Source organism: Eretmochelys imbricata, chromosome 1 (assembly GCF_965152235.1).
Source record: "Eretmochelys imbricata isolate rEreImb1 chromosome 1, rEreImb1.hap1, whole genome shotgun sequence".
Classification (NCBI taxonomy): domain Eukaryota; kingdom Metazoa; phylum Chordata; order Testudines; family Cheloniidae; genus Eretmochelys; species Eretmochelys imbricata.
In genome coordinates, this window is record NC_135572.1 from 78,360,662 (window position 1) to 78,375,501 (window position 14,840).

The window sequence follows — 14,840 nt, forward strand, 5'->3', positions numbered from 1 at the left end:
TCAGAAAAAATATCCTGTCACACATGCAGTTGTTTACTGACCTGCAATTATCTAGCTCTGTGAAAAGCTGTGCATGCAAGGAATGGTTTGTTATGAACTCTGCAGTTTTCATTTGCCACTTTTCTAAAAAGCTGAACATTGCTGAAGGATTTTGCTAAATTGCATATAATCTGATTTTGATACGATTATAACTTGATTTATTCTGGGGGAATAGTTATGAATGTATAAAACCATTCAACTTAATACCAACCAAGTTCATTATAATTTCCCAAACTCAAAATTAATAAATTGATAAAGCTTTAATAAACTTGAATGTGTAATTCACACATTTCTTTTGAAAGATTTGAGCTCATAAACATCCAAGCTTATGAGGCATGGGCAAAGGAAACCTTCCACTTCAAAAGTTTTGTGAGATTTTCAAATCTTTTCATAGGTCTCTGCAGCATTAGTAAAACCAGCTTTATGAAAAGAATCCAGTTACTGTTGTTCTGAGTTAATCAGATTCACTTTCCAAGTACTTAAAGACAAAGACTTTGATAAAGAACACATTTATTTCTAACGGTGGTATGTCAAGGTTACCAGGATATGTAGGTAATGTATTCACTTACTAGCTTTTTACTTCTTTCAGTATATATTTAAAAAAAATCTTTTGAAAAGCTCTTCAGAATGCAAGTAGATTGCATTACAAGCACTACTTAAAAGGAATTAAGCAGTTCTTGGTGCTTTATCACATACAGACAGCAAACAGCATGGCATATGGATCCCAAAACAAAGAAAACAAGCTGAGAGTATTTGGCAATATGAAAGCATTAGAGCCAGTGTATTTTGTGTTCTTAGAAAAATGTATTTGTTTTACTTTTCCCACAAGGAAAAAAGTGTCCCATATTTATTTTATTCACTACCTTTCTTTAGGTCATGTTGCATTTGCAAAACAACTGAGGAAAGTGTTTATCACATTTCTTTTTACTAAACTACTGATAATGTTTATTTACTGATTTTGTGAAGGAATAAACCACCTCAGAAAGTTTACATCCACTCTTTTTCATTCTTCTGATATTTACTAAAACAGTGCTTTTCTCTCTTTCTCTTTGGGCCCAATACCACCTTGTTAAGGTCAATGGAGCCCCGCAAGTCTACCCCAACAAAGAATCTGGCCCTATATCTGTAGTCTCAAGCACCCAACACTACCAAAACCCGCAAATGCTGATTCCAAGTAAAGACCGGGGGATGGGAGGGAGAGAGAAACACCTCCAGATCTTTGGATTTGAAAGTCTGTAAAAAAACTAATGTAAATGAACTAGGGTGCCCCTAGCCTCTGTTTGCCAGAAGCTAGGATTGGGTGACAGAGCATGGATCACTTGATGATAATCTGTCTGTTCATTCTCCTGGGGTCACTTGTCATTGGCCACTGTCAGAGGACAGTATACTGGGCCTGATGGACCTTTGGTCTGACCCAGTATGGCCATTCTTGTGTTCTAACTCCCTGCCACCTACACTTGACATCCCCCTTTTCTGGATCTGATTCCTCATGATCCCAGTCAGGCTAGACTGACTGAAAAAGATGCTGCAGTTCAAGAATCAGAAGGGGAAGCAATATATCCCATCCTGTTTAAGAGTGAGAATATAAAAGGAACTCTCCTTGGGAAGTGGGGATATTGGTACAGAATCTCCTGACCATAGCAGCCCTAGAAAGTGACAAAACCTTGGCAAAACATGGTGTAGATTATTTTTTGTTGTTGTTCATATTTTGCCCAGCACTATTCTTGACAACTCATCAGCAAGTGATGGGGCAGGATGTCAGCACTGTTGAAAGGCCCTGTCATTGCTATAATCATTTTTGAAGTAGGGCTGCCAAGCCTCCAGGATTGGCCTGGAGTCTCCCGGAATCAGCATCAATCTCCTGGTGACTATTGAAAGCAATCTGGGAAATTTTAATAGGATACTTTAAGAAAATGACATCACGTCATGTTGGGGGAAAATAATCTCCTGGAATAGCTTCAGTCAGAGTTGGGTACCCTAGTTTGAAGGGTCCTCTTTTATTATCTTCTGGGTTTATGAGAGGAAAGAAAGGGGCACTAAGGGAAAAAGCCTTATAGTCTTCTCTCTGATTGAGCTCCGGGTTCTCAATGTCACTGAGGAAAAAACCAGTCCCATCATTCATTGTGTGGAGTAGTCTCCAATACCATACACTAACGTTTGATTTCCACAGACTACTTCTGGAAGCATAGCTCACCTTACTGATCACTCTCATTATAGTGTGTATGGTAACACCCATTGTTTCATGTTCTCTGTATATATAAAATCTCCCCACTGTATTTTCCACTGCATGCATCCAATGAAGTGAGCTGTAGCCCACAAAAGCATATGCTCAAATAATTCTGTTAGTCTCTAAGGTGCCACAAATACTCCTGTTCTTTTTGCGGACACAGACTAACACAGCTGCTACTCTGAATTCTGGGAGGAAGTGGCTCATGTGGCATTCCACAGCTGCTACCAAAGCAAAGTATTTCCTGTCTCTCCTCACTGTGTGAAATGGGGTCTGGCTACAAGGAAATTTGTATAGGTTGACAGGACCTATACAAAAATGTATAGGTTGACAGGACTTTACATGTCTTACTAAATATAGGTTTCAGAGTAACAGCCGTGTTAGTCTGTATTCGCAAAAAGAAAAGGAGTACTTGTGGCACCTTAGAGACTAACCAATTTATTTGAGCATGAGCTTTCGTGAGCTACAGCTCACTTCATCAGATACATACCGTGGAAACTGCAGCAGACTTTATATATACACAGAGAATATGAAACAATACCTCCTCCCACCCCACTGTCCTGCTGGTAATAGGACAGTGGGGTGGGAGGAGGTATTGTTTCATATTCTCTGTGTATATATAAAGTCTGCTGCAGTTTCCACGGTATGTATCTGATGAAGTGAGCTGTAGCTCACGAAAGCTCATGCTCAAATAAATTGGTTAGTCTCTAAGGTGCCACAAGTACTCCTTTTCTTTTTACTAAATATACTGTATTTATGTATATATGTCTCAAGCTACAGGTAAAGCATGAAAAGTTGTACGGTTTCATTACACATACTGAACTTCAAATACATCAAAGTATTGTTCTGTTTGTTTGTAATATAGTTCTTAATGCAGCAAGATTTAGATATGTTTCTATTTCTAGAATCCTAATAAACACCAAGCATAAAAAACAATCCTTGAGCTTCCTAGCTACAGAAAATATTTCATACGATTTATTATTGAATATGAATTTATTTAATGATAGAAATAAGCAGAGAAATAGAGGTTATGACTTTTTTTTAATCCCTTTAGAGACATCATAGCTATAACTTATGAGAAGACTAGTCTAGAGTGAATTGTGTCTCCATTATCACATGTGGGATAAATAAAATAATACTCTATTTAATAGACCTGACAATAGCTATTTAATTTACATCATGAGATTAATGCTACTTCTTTTAATATGAGCTTGGCAGAGCTGGAATTGGGAATAGTCAATATCTGAAATGTTCAAGCTTGAAAGAGAAAATATGGAAGTTCTGAGATTCGTAGCTCTTGTTCTCATTTTCGATGTCCTGTGGAGGAACTCTTTGTTTAGCTTTCAAGCATCTCAGCAGTAATATTTCCACCCGCCTCCCCCAGGAAAGAAAAGAGAGAAGGAAAGAGAAAAAATAACAGTGGTTAAATTCATGGTTTACAAGGTTGATGCTAGCTAAACAATGGTCAAAATCTGTAGTTCAACTTTGACGTTTACAATCTCTTTGGAGTTTTGCCATTTTAGATAGATGATAGTTGGTAGAGATAGTGCTTACAGAGTTCAGGCTTTTAAAATGTGTTACAAGGGGTGTTATTTTTTAAAAAGCCAAAACACTATGCGCAATAGCTCATTCGATTCAACAGAAGATTACAGCTGAAAATCTCTGAGAAGTAGAGGAGCAAATGAAGGAAAAGGCAGACTTGAAAAACTTAAACCACTTCTTACAAGACATTCCCCTCAGTTTTCTTATTTGGATGTCAACTATTTAAAATAGTTACTATGCCACTAAACCAATTTAGTGTCAACAGGAAATAAGTTAGACAATCTTTAATAAACATATAAAGCAACAGCTCTATGGCTAAAGTAGTTTAATTATGAAAAGCTTGATCCATTCATGCAGAAAAAGAAACCATGAGAACTTAAGGGGGACAAAGTGCCCGGTGAAGCAATGGGAACCCCAGTGTGAGTGCACACATTTTGGTCTGTGATAATGCATTAATTATACAAATTTTGCTAACTGACATTTAATTTGCCATTATTGATATTATATTTGTGGAGCCTTGTTTGTATAAAAAAAATCAGTTGAGCACTAACACAGATCAATGTTTCCTTTTGCTTTGCTAAGAATCCAACGTTAGACAGAATTACAAAAGTGAGAAAGAGGCACCAAGGAAATGATTTCTGCACCAACGCTAGCTCTTTATTACAGCATAACTTCAATGGGAGTTTTGTCTGTAAAAGGGCTGCAGCACTGAGTTTTCAGAATGTATGTGCCCTTCTACAAAACATTGCGGTGCACTGAAAAGCATGCATGATGAAATGAGATGCAAAGCAAATGAATAGAAGCTGCAATTCTTCTCTCACAATTGAGTAACTTCTGTGAGAATTGCTAAGGGATCAGAATTAGGTCCACTTCTTTTAAAGTTCCACTGTTAAGCCATTCTGTTCACTTTCTAACTCCTCTGTTACTGCTGTACATTTTCTCACATCCAGGAACAGTAAGGCAACTAGAAAAGGAAATAAAATACCACAAGCCAACAGAAGCAGCAACAGTTCAACTTATCTATCAGAACAATTATTCTTCTTGTTTTGCTTTTTATGATTTCAGAATTTTTCCTCAGATATACTGGAAATTTCTTTTAACCTTTCCTTTCGCTGTATCTGACCAGGAAGATATCAAGATTAGATTTTTTTTTTTAAGTGGCAAGAGGGTCATTCTGATTTCTGTGTGGTAGCTGTGTTAGTCTGTATCAGCAAAACGAATGAGGAGTACTTGTGGCACCTTAGAGACTAAAAAATTTATTAGGGCATAAGCTTTTGTGGGCTAAAACCCACTTCATCGGATGCATGCAGTGGAAAATACGGTAGGAAGATATATATATATATATATATATATATACACACACACACACACAGAGAACATGAAAAAATGGGGGTTGCCATACCAACTCTAATGAGACTCATCAATTAAGGTGGGCTATTATCAGCAGGAGAAAAAAAACACTTTTGTAGTGATAATCAGGATGGCCCATTTCAAACAGTTGACAAGAAGGTGTGAGTAATTCTGTTTCTTTTTGTTGAAAACCAAAATGCTATCTTACTATACTAGAGCAGCCATATACAGAGATGCAATACAGGAAATCTCCATTCCACTCCAGATTTTATATTACAAGAAAAAGACTAGATTAAAATGGTTAACAAGTCTCTCCCCCACATTTTTCAGAATAGCTCTAATTTAGATATGGAAATTCTTCAAATTTAAATCAACTACAGAAAAACTTGATTGATGCTATGTTAAATTTTGTTGAATGTTAAGTGGGTAGCCCAGACATATCTTCTACTGCTAATTAATATTCAATGCACCATTTAAAAAATCTTCCTGAATATTATATTAAAGGTTGATTTAATAATTAAAATATTATGTGTCATGACTACCTTACATCAGATATTAAATAATTTTTGTATCTGTATACAGTATATCTTAAAGGTGCACAGTACTGTGTATTTTCTATTAGTATTGTATATTTCCCAGGGCACCCACACACACATATACACACACACACACAAACAAACACAAAAGCCTGGTCAGGAAATTAGACATCTTATCTGTGGGCCTGCTAAATAAGGACCAATAACCTAGGTCTGCAGTACTCTGTGCGATAACTGCTTTTACAAAATGAAATTTTGACTTTTTCACAGCTTAGCTGCAAGTAGACACTATCAGTCGACCTGCATTTCTGTGCAATATGATGGGAAGTAAAAGATTTCAACATCTGACAGGAGAAAATGAACAGCTGATAAACAATCTTTGAAATGTTCTCTCACTGCAAGGCATACTTTTGATGATGATTTAAATTTTTATTATTTTTGACTTTCATGATGGGGCTGATGGTTGGCTAAACATACAATAACTGAAAGAACAAAAGAAAAAAAGGGCAAACCAAATAAAACAAAAACATACTCAGCATCATCCACTTTAAAAGCTCGAGTTCATTTTTGCCTTCATTTAAATATTTTGGTGAGCACAATTAGACAGTCAGTTTATCTTGAATTGGGTATCTGTCATTACGACTTTTTGAATCTGTGAAGTATCTATGAATTGCATCAAACAAAAAACAACAAAATAAAAGGATTATATTCCAATTTTGGTCCCAGTGCACAAAGAATGAACCAGTATTTATTTCTCCTGTGGGGTCCACTTTGATTGTTTAATGCCACAAGTCAATCAGGAATTGCAGCTGTGGCGAAAGAAAGGCATCAAAGAAAGAGCTTCCTGATCTCAACATGTAGTATGAGCGCTAGGGCTTTATCCCTTTCGAATTGTGAAAGAGTAGAGATTTTGAAACTTTATTAAAATGATGAATTTGTTACGCTGAATCAAGCAAATTAAATAAAAAGTAAGTAAACAAATACATTAAAAACCTCTGCTTAAGCATCCCTGTCAATGTTTGCTTATAAGCACTTGATGTTAACTCTTCAAGAACACAAAACACAAATGCAGTGGATGCAGATATAAAATTGTGTAGATCTAAAAATCCCTCTGTAAATGTACCAGTTAGAACCAAACATATTGTTCTCTGGGTTTTGTAACTATCTGTAATTAAAATTTTGTTCAATACAACATTGGGTTTCAGATGTAAGTTCCACTCCTGATTATCAGGAAATGAATATAATTGGCCAAATGCTGCATGGACTTACACTCTGTGCAACACCATTAAAGTCAATGCAAAGAGTGTTGGTGGAGAATGTGACTCCCAGAGATGGAGTGATGGAGTGAAGATAATATAAATACTAGAGATTACCACCCAAACTATCGTTACTGTTGGGACAACGGTGATGGTCTAACCTATGCCTGGCTCAGCATTTCTCTATGGTGTTTACACAGACAACTGTCTGTGAACAGTGCAGTTGACAGCTGATGCACAAACAAGAAAATTAAATGAACCTATAACTGAAATAACTGAGGAGTAGTGAAACTAAAGGTTGTTAGTCTTAATTACATAACAATTTTTCATTACAAGACAATACTTTCCCATTCAAATTGAAAAGCACTATACTTATCCAGATCCCTGGTGGGCATTATTTAAAAAAAAATTAAAAATGATGAATTAGAACTCACATTTTTAATATTTTTGAAAAAAAGGTTTTAAATGATGTATGCCCATAACTATACTGATTATGAGTTTGAGGGTTATTTCCATTTATTTTTACTTCAAAGGTAAATGATTAATACACTGCTTAATTGACCTAGCTCAACAGTTACAGTAGTTAAAATAAAAGGAGTACTTGTGGCACCTTAGAGACTAACCAATTTATTTGAGCATGAGCTTTCGTGAGCTACAGCTCACTTCATCAGATGCTGTAGCTCACGAAAGCTCATGCTCAGATAAATTGGTTAGTCTCTAAGGTGCCACAAGTACTCCTTTTCTTTTTGCAAAGACAGACTAACACGGCTGTTACTCTGAAACCAGTAGTTAAAATGTAACACTAAAACCCAGTAAGAACTGTAATGTTGCTATACAAAAGTTATTCACAAACTGAATTATCTATTCACAGATAAATAAATAAGTAAATCTATTCTATCTCCATGTAAATTTCACCTTGCATTGCCCTATCCCATACTAGTTGGTAGTTTTGAATAGAGAAATCTCATTCGGTTAGCACTTGGCAGATATGCTCCAAGCAACAACAGATACATTGGCAGGCTAGGATCTCACCAAGCCACCTACATGGATAAAGAAACAGATAGAGAAAGCTTCCAATGGGTAGAACTTTAAGTGGCAACCCTGGTTGACTGGCTTCCCCACCTATTTTCTTCCTGTATAACCATCAATAGGCCAGAATTGAGTATAACATTAATGTTCAAGTTTAAAATGGCAGTAGTCCCATAAGGAAGAGTAAACTGACACTGTGGTTTCTATTAAAACCTGGATGGAGGGTTGGAAAATGTGTCTATGTATCGGAGAACTTCAGTAGGAGAACCTCCATTATATGCACCCCTATATCTCCACAGAGAAAGGACACCAGGAATTTGCAGACTGGGTTGCGCTCCTTTTGGATATCAAACGCAAGGTAGACCTTCAATCCTAGACATGGTGTGATCACAGATATTGTGAATATCGGGTTAACATCATATATTTGTTAATCAAGTTGTGCCCTGACATCTTTTGCTGAAACAAATACAGTCCTTGTGTCTTTATGATCTATCACATTCCAGTATGAAATGCAAATGCTCTCCGAAAAATGCTTCTAAAAAATCTTAGGGCCAAATTTTTAAGTTCTCAGACAAAGCAACTGTACATACAAACTGAGTATGTGCAATTATCTTATTTGCATGCACAAACTGCTTGCATGGGCAAATGCAAGTTTTCATGGGTGCAACAGATGTGCATGCATTATGTGCATTTGTCCTGTTGTGTAAGCCTTTAAAAGCATATTCCTTAAAGTCCTAGGTTAAAGGAGTGTGATGGGCTGTATAGATCCCATCCAGAGGTTATTAGGAAAATAGTGTTAACACACACACTATGAATAAATGGGAAAAAATAGCTACATACGCTGAATGCAGGGATTGTCAAGGTAGCAGGGCTGTGGTGAATTTTAATATATGCCCAAAAATTCTACAAAGGAGATGGGGCTCTGGGAAGATGGGGTCGTCTAACACTGGGAGATAAGGAAAAATAGTGCAAGGAGGAAAAATAGTAGCTGAAAAATACCATTTTTAGAGGAACTTGGCTTCCAAACACTAGTTTTTATTATTTAACTTGTTTAGAAACCAGGTTGAACAAAGCTATCCTGAATTCTTAATTTAAATCCTTGATCGTGGCAATTGTGTCTGTTTAATTTACCTCCAAAAAGCATCAATCAGTTGACGTTCAAATTCATGAGTTTTGACCCCGTCAGTGGTGCAAGTACGGTGGTACTGTCCGGTACGCTGTACCAGTAAGATATTTATAGCTGGTACTCCAGACCAGAAAGACACAGGAGGAACAGAACATGGGGCTGCCGGGCGGCCCCACAGCAGCAGCTCCTCCAGTGCAGCTGTACTGCCCCCAGCCCTGTCTTTCAGCAGGGCTGTTGTACAGACCCCAGACAAGTCTCAGGAGACGCAGCTGCATGGAAGGGCTGGGGATGGGGCTCGGGGCAGTACAGCCACACTAGAGGAGCTCCTGGAGTTGGGCCTCCAACGCAGCGAGAGGAGGACAGAGCCCCCCACCCAGGTAATGTGGGATGGATCATGGGGAAGGGACAGGGAGAGTATGGGGGCTCCAGGCTAGAAGGGGGGCAGGGAAGATTCACATGGGGGGTCATGTGGGGAGGTCACGTGGCCTCCCTTTAACTGATCCCCCCTGTTGTGTCTCTCCCATGAGTGCAGCGTACTGGTGAGAAATAAATTCTACTTGAACCACTGTACCCTGTCCACAAGTTATCTAATCTTTCACTATAGTGCAATGGACAGGACTGGGAACATCTCATATTTGCAGACTCCCATAGGTGTCTTCCATGTAGATGATCAATAGTACATAGTTTTATCTGATAAGACGTATTCAGAGTACTGTAGTGTGTCCAGAAGGGAAAACTTCCCTGAGTGTCTAGACCTGTCTTCTATTACACTCTTACTTCTGGAAGCAGATGAGATTGAAAGGGTGGGGATGGGGCATTTTCAGGAATGACAAATCACCAAGATGTAATCCCTCACTAGGTCAGAAGTAGACTGTGGGAGGAAAAATATCCTTCAGCATGTGGGGAAAAAACAGGTTCACTGGTATCTCAAAATTGTTAAAATAAAATGTTCTATTTCTAAATTAAAGACAAATTTAAGGTCAGGTAGTTCAGTGCTAGCTAAATAAATATCAGTTTCTCTTGGGTTATCAAATGTTGAAAGGTCCACATTAATACATAGAACTGTAATAATTGTCTAAAACAATTTAGATCTGTCGGGCTCCAGTGGTGAGTCTTTGCTCCTACATATAACAAACATTTTATACTGCCAATCTCCTTTTGTATCACTGCCAAGGTCATGGCCAAGAGTCAGGCTGAGTTTTTCATCTTTCCTAATCTGTGGTTTCTGGAGTTTCTTAGGAAACACAGGAAATTCTATGTGCCTAGTAAAAAGCAAGTCATTTGTATAACTGTGGGCAACAGTATCAAATGTTCTGCACCTGTTTTACACTGCAATACTGTAATTTCTGTAAAGTAAACAGTAGATCTCAGGGTCAGATTTCAAATTCTACTAGGCTGTTTGCTAGACTGTTGCTTCGTTTAACCTTTACACTTTCATTTATAAAGGAAAAAAATATCATTGCCACACCAAGAAGGCAGTTAAAGAGTTTTAATTAACTATGGACGTAATTAGACCTCTCAGTTCAACAATTACGAGACAAGTCTTTTTTTCCTTTAAGTCCTTTCAAGTTGCATAGTTTATTAGAAATAATCTTATGAACATACAGTGGGAAATAAAATTAATGTCATACACAGTTTTGGGAACGCCAGGGATAAAGGAGTGCATATTCAAGGAAAAACTGAGTTAGCTATGGCATACTTTCCTTTTTTCTACTTTAGTAACTGCAACAAGTACAAAATCGATCAGATTTTCATTCATTCTGTACAAAAGTCACACTTCTGGTCCAATTGCTCCTTTTATTAATTCCCACCTCCCATCAGTTTCCTGAGCTTCCTTGTTCTGTGCTCCAGAGTGATATTTGTTGGTGGGTACCTCAGTATACAAAAAAGAAAGAAAAGTCTTTCTTGGCTCCCTTACAATAAAGTTCATGAGTGACAACCATAGATTAAGCAGTACATGCCCTTTCACATACAATTACTTGAAATCTTTGATCCACATACGTTTTCTTCAGGAGACAAGATCTCCACACAGTGACGAGAGAACACACTATAGTTTTGATTCTTAACCCCTTCTTCTAGAAAGTAAATACAGTTCAAGAAGCAACAACCATCTACGCTGTAATAACCCTTTCCCCACAATCTACAGGCCAACACCACCATGGTAGCTCACCTGAATACCAATGTAAATAGACTACCAATCCTTAGGGCAGCAATACAAGAACTATTTCCAAACAAAAACATTTCTTCGTATTTGTTCCCAAACTGTTGTTGTTGTTGTTGTTTTTTGTTTTTGCTGGATTTTGCATTTTTTTGCTTGTTTTAATTCACATGGTTTAACTTGAGCTAAATGCTGAGCAAACTTTCTTACATCGTTCTGCCAATACATTTGAATCCTAACCCACATATACATGCTATTCCAGTTCTGAGCCTGGAGCAGAATGTGCCCATTATGCTGAACTGTGACTGTATAATGACATTTTGTATTTTAACACCTTTCATCTTGGACTCTTAAAGCACTTTAAGAAATGAGTAAGCATATTCCCTTTTGTTAGCCCTGGGCAAAGAACTGATTTTTCAGTTTCCTGGCAGTTCCAAAAATCAAAATATAAATTGATTTGGGTTGAAACTGAAAATTCAAAAAAATGTCAGTGAATGAAAGAAGTAAACAAGAATTTCCTTTCAAGTTTAACAAAATGTTCTGTTCAGCCGAGAAAAAAAATGGTTGCTTCTTTATTTATTTTTGTTTCGGGCATTTTTTTAAATAAAAAGCCAAGAAAATGTAGTCCTATGTTCACAAAACAGCTAGAGGAGGAGGAGCCTCCCTTGCAACCTTTAGCTTAGTAGTTAGGGCACTTGCCCAGAGCGTGGCAGATCCAATTCAATTCTCCCTTCTGCTTGATTAGGTCTCCCACATAACAAAAGAGCACCCTAACTCTCAACCCACGCCTATTAATCCTGTTCCCCAGTATACAAATAATGATTGTAACAGGGACTTGAACCTCAGCATCCCAAATTCTAGGTGAGGACCTTAAACACCAGGCTATAGAGTCATTCCCCCTTTTTGTGCTCTGATCCAATGACTATTCAGTATTTTGTACCAAGTGGAAGAGCTTCAACAGGAGAGACTGAGAAAGACATATCCCATAGCTCAGTGGTTAGGGCACTTTCCTGCGGGGGGGAGTCCTGAGGTCAAATCTCTGCTTGAAATTAGCCAGAGGCAGGAAATGATCACAGGTTTCCCACACCTTAGCAAGTGCCCTAACCACTGTTGCTAAAGGTTATAAGGGGGCACCATGTCCACTTCCTTCTCTGGCCACTCTGTGAATAGCACCTCAGTACCCTTGTGACTCCAGTCTCCCACCCTACCACATTTTTTGGGCTGAAACTATTTGGTGAATTTGTGTCAAATTCACAAATAGTGCTGGGTCAACTGAAACTACATATCTTGATGAAACTATTAGTCCAAAAAATGCCACCCATCTCCACCCATTATACACAAGGGAAACTATGGCCCACAGATATGAGCATGGTCACAAAGCAAGACAGTGGCAGAGTTGGGAGAAGAAACCAGGTGAGTCCCAGACCCAGGCTATGAACACCAAAGGCACGCTGCCTTTTCAAAATATACATACAGCCTGGTTCATTATCAAAGTGCTTTCCAACCATCTAGTTAAACTGCACAACAGCCCTGTTTGGCAAACAGGTAGAATGTTTCATTAATATAGACGAATGAATGAGTATAGACTTGGATGAAACCAAACTCGTTTGCACTTGTAACTAGAGAAGGATCAGAGTTCAGGTAACCACAAATGAATTCTCAATTCTTTTAGTTATAAGTGGGAGTATGTAGGACAGAGGCAAGAAGAGGGAGCTCAAAGGAGGGAAGAGTAACTGGAGGGAGCTGGAGAAAGTGAGAATGGGAAATAAAGTACGAAAAAGAAGCAAGGTTGCTGAGAAAAGGACAAAATGGGGCAAGAAAGAATATTTTCTCCTTTTACAGAGTTATCGTGTCCTAGAGAAATAAAACATAGGAGAACTGAATAAGACCAGCATCAGCTCAGGGGTTTGAGATGCCATCATAAACCACATGAGATTTGCTCTCGTTACATTATCACCTGAAAAGCTACACTATAGTTATAAGCCCTGTAAATTCACAATTTCCTATAATTTATTCTATATGTAATAAATCCTTATTTGTAACATGCACCATATAATGGAGTAGTAAATATTTCCAATTAGCTTTAGTGTCACAGTCCTCAAAAACTGATGCATTTATGTTAATATAAAAGCATACATGATACATTTTATCATGCATTAGAGATTTTAATCAGGTAATCTGCACGACATCTGGAAACCTAAGCAGAGGCAAAGTCTACTATAACAAAGGCACTGTAACAGTTCACCTTCAGTGAAGAACAATAATGCATTATTAAATTCACTTTCCTGCTCAGTGGTTACACTTAGCTGACCACAGCAAATTTGCTCTCTGCCTGGTCTTCACAAGTTGGCAGAAAAATAGATTCTGTCACATTTAACGGGTTCTGAAAATGACAGGATGCCTCTCTTGGTTTAACTATAAACCATAATCTTTCAGAAGTAAATACAATTACAAATTCCTATTGTCATGTAGTTCTTAGGAAGGAAATTATATGTGGGTTATTAGAGTAGTAGATCTCACTATGTACTTGTATATTGTTAAAATCAGAATTGATATTGCACATCACCAGTATCAAAAAGGTTTCAGCTTTATGTATTTTCTTTGATCCTAAATGACATCATAATTTCTATAAAACGACGAAGAATCAGGTGAACTGGGTTCCTTGACTATCTCATGGCCAGACTGTTAGAGAAATGCTATATCTTAAATGAACAAAGAAAATCATGTCTGAATGTTGTTCTGAACTTATTTTACATTTCTTAAGCATATTCTTTTGCCTTATTATGAATGTATATTTGGCTGAAGGGGCCATTTTAGCAACCTATCATTGACACTTCCATAATCAATAATGCACAAACTAACAAAAACCATTGAGGAAAAAATGTAATTGATGAGAGTAAATGGATATATACATAAAAGGACTATTTCTCTCCTGACTTTAATTCCATTGGCTCATTTTCACCTGTGCACATGAGGAAATACTCTGTCCCGTGGGGGTGAGACTCATTCTCATGTAGAGGGTCAGGCCAGCTCTATGCACCACTTAAGTCCCAGTGAAGTCCAGTTTAGGTCCCTCTTAAGCCCAGATAATGTGTGTTAAGTAGCTCTGTGGAGCTAACTAGATCTTCCAGATTAACAATTATGAGAAAATTCTTCTCTTCTTTAAGTCCTTTGAAGTTGCACCATTTAATTAGAAATTATCTCTACACTTACGTGGGAATTAAGTGATGCACAGGTCTTAGATGGGCTCTCTGCATAAGGTTAAATTTCAGCCACTATGCATCTAAATACATAGATGTGCAAAGTTAATACAACTTTAAGATTCTAAGGTTACCTTAGATCACTGATCATTACCTGTTAGGGTAACTCCCTCTGGGGCACCTGGCACTGGCCACTCTCAGTAGGCAGGATACTGGGCTGAATGACCTTTGATCTGACCCATTATGGCCATTCTTATATTCTTATGTTACCTATTAAAATACACACAATTCATGTGTCTTGGAGCTTCAGTGACCCCTGTGGAATGGCCTGCAGGGCAGAAGATGAGAAAAAGGAGACTGGGCATGGGAAAGGTGGG

The 14,840-nt window shown here is 37.8% G+C and overlaps 1 protein-coding gene across 1 annotated transcript in view; it reads right to left on the minus strand.

Moving 5' to 3' along the window:
- Positions 1-14,840, minus strand: part of DACH1 (dachshund family transcription factor 1) — a 426,532-nt gene that overhangs the window by 55,902 nt on the left and 355,790 nt on the right. The window lies entirely within an intron of this gene.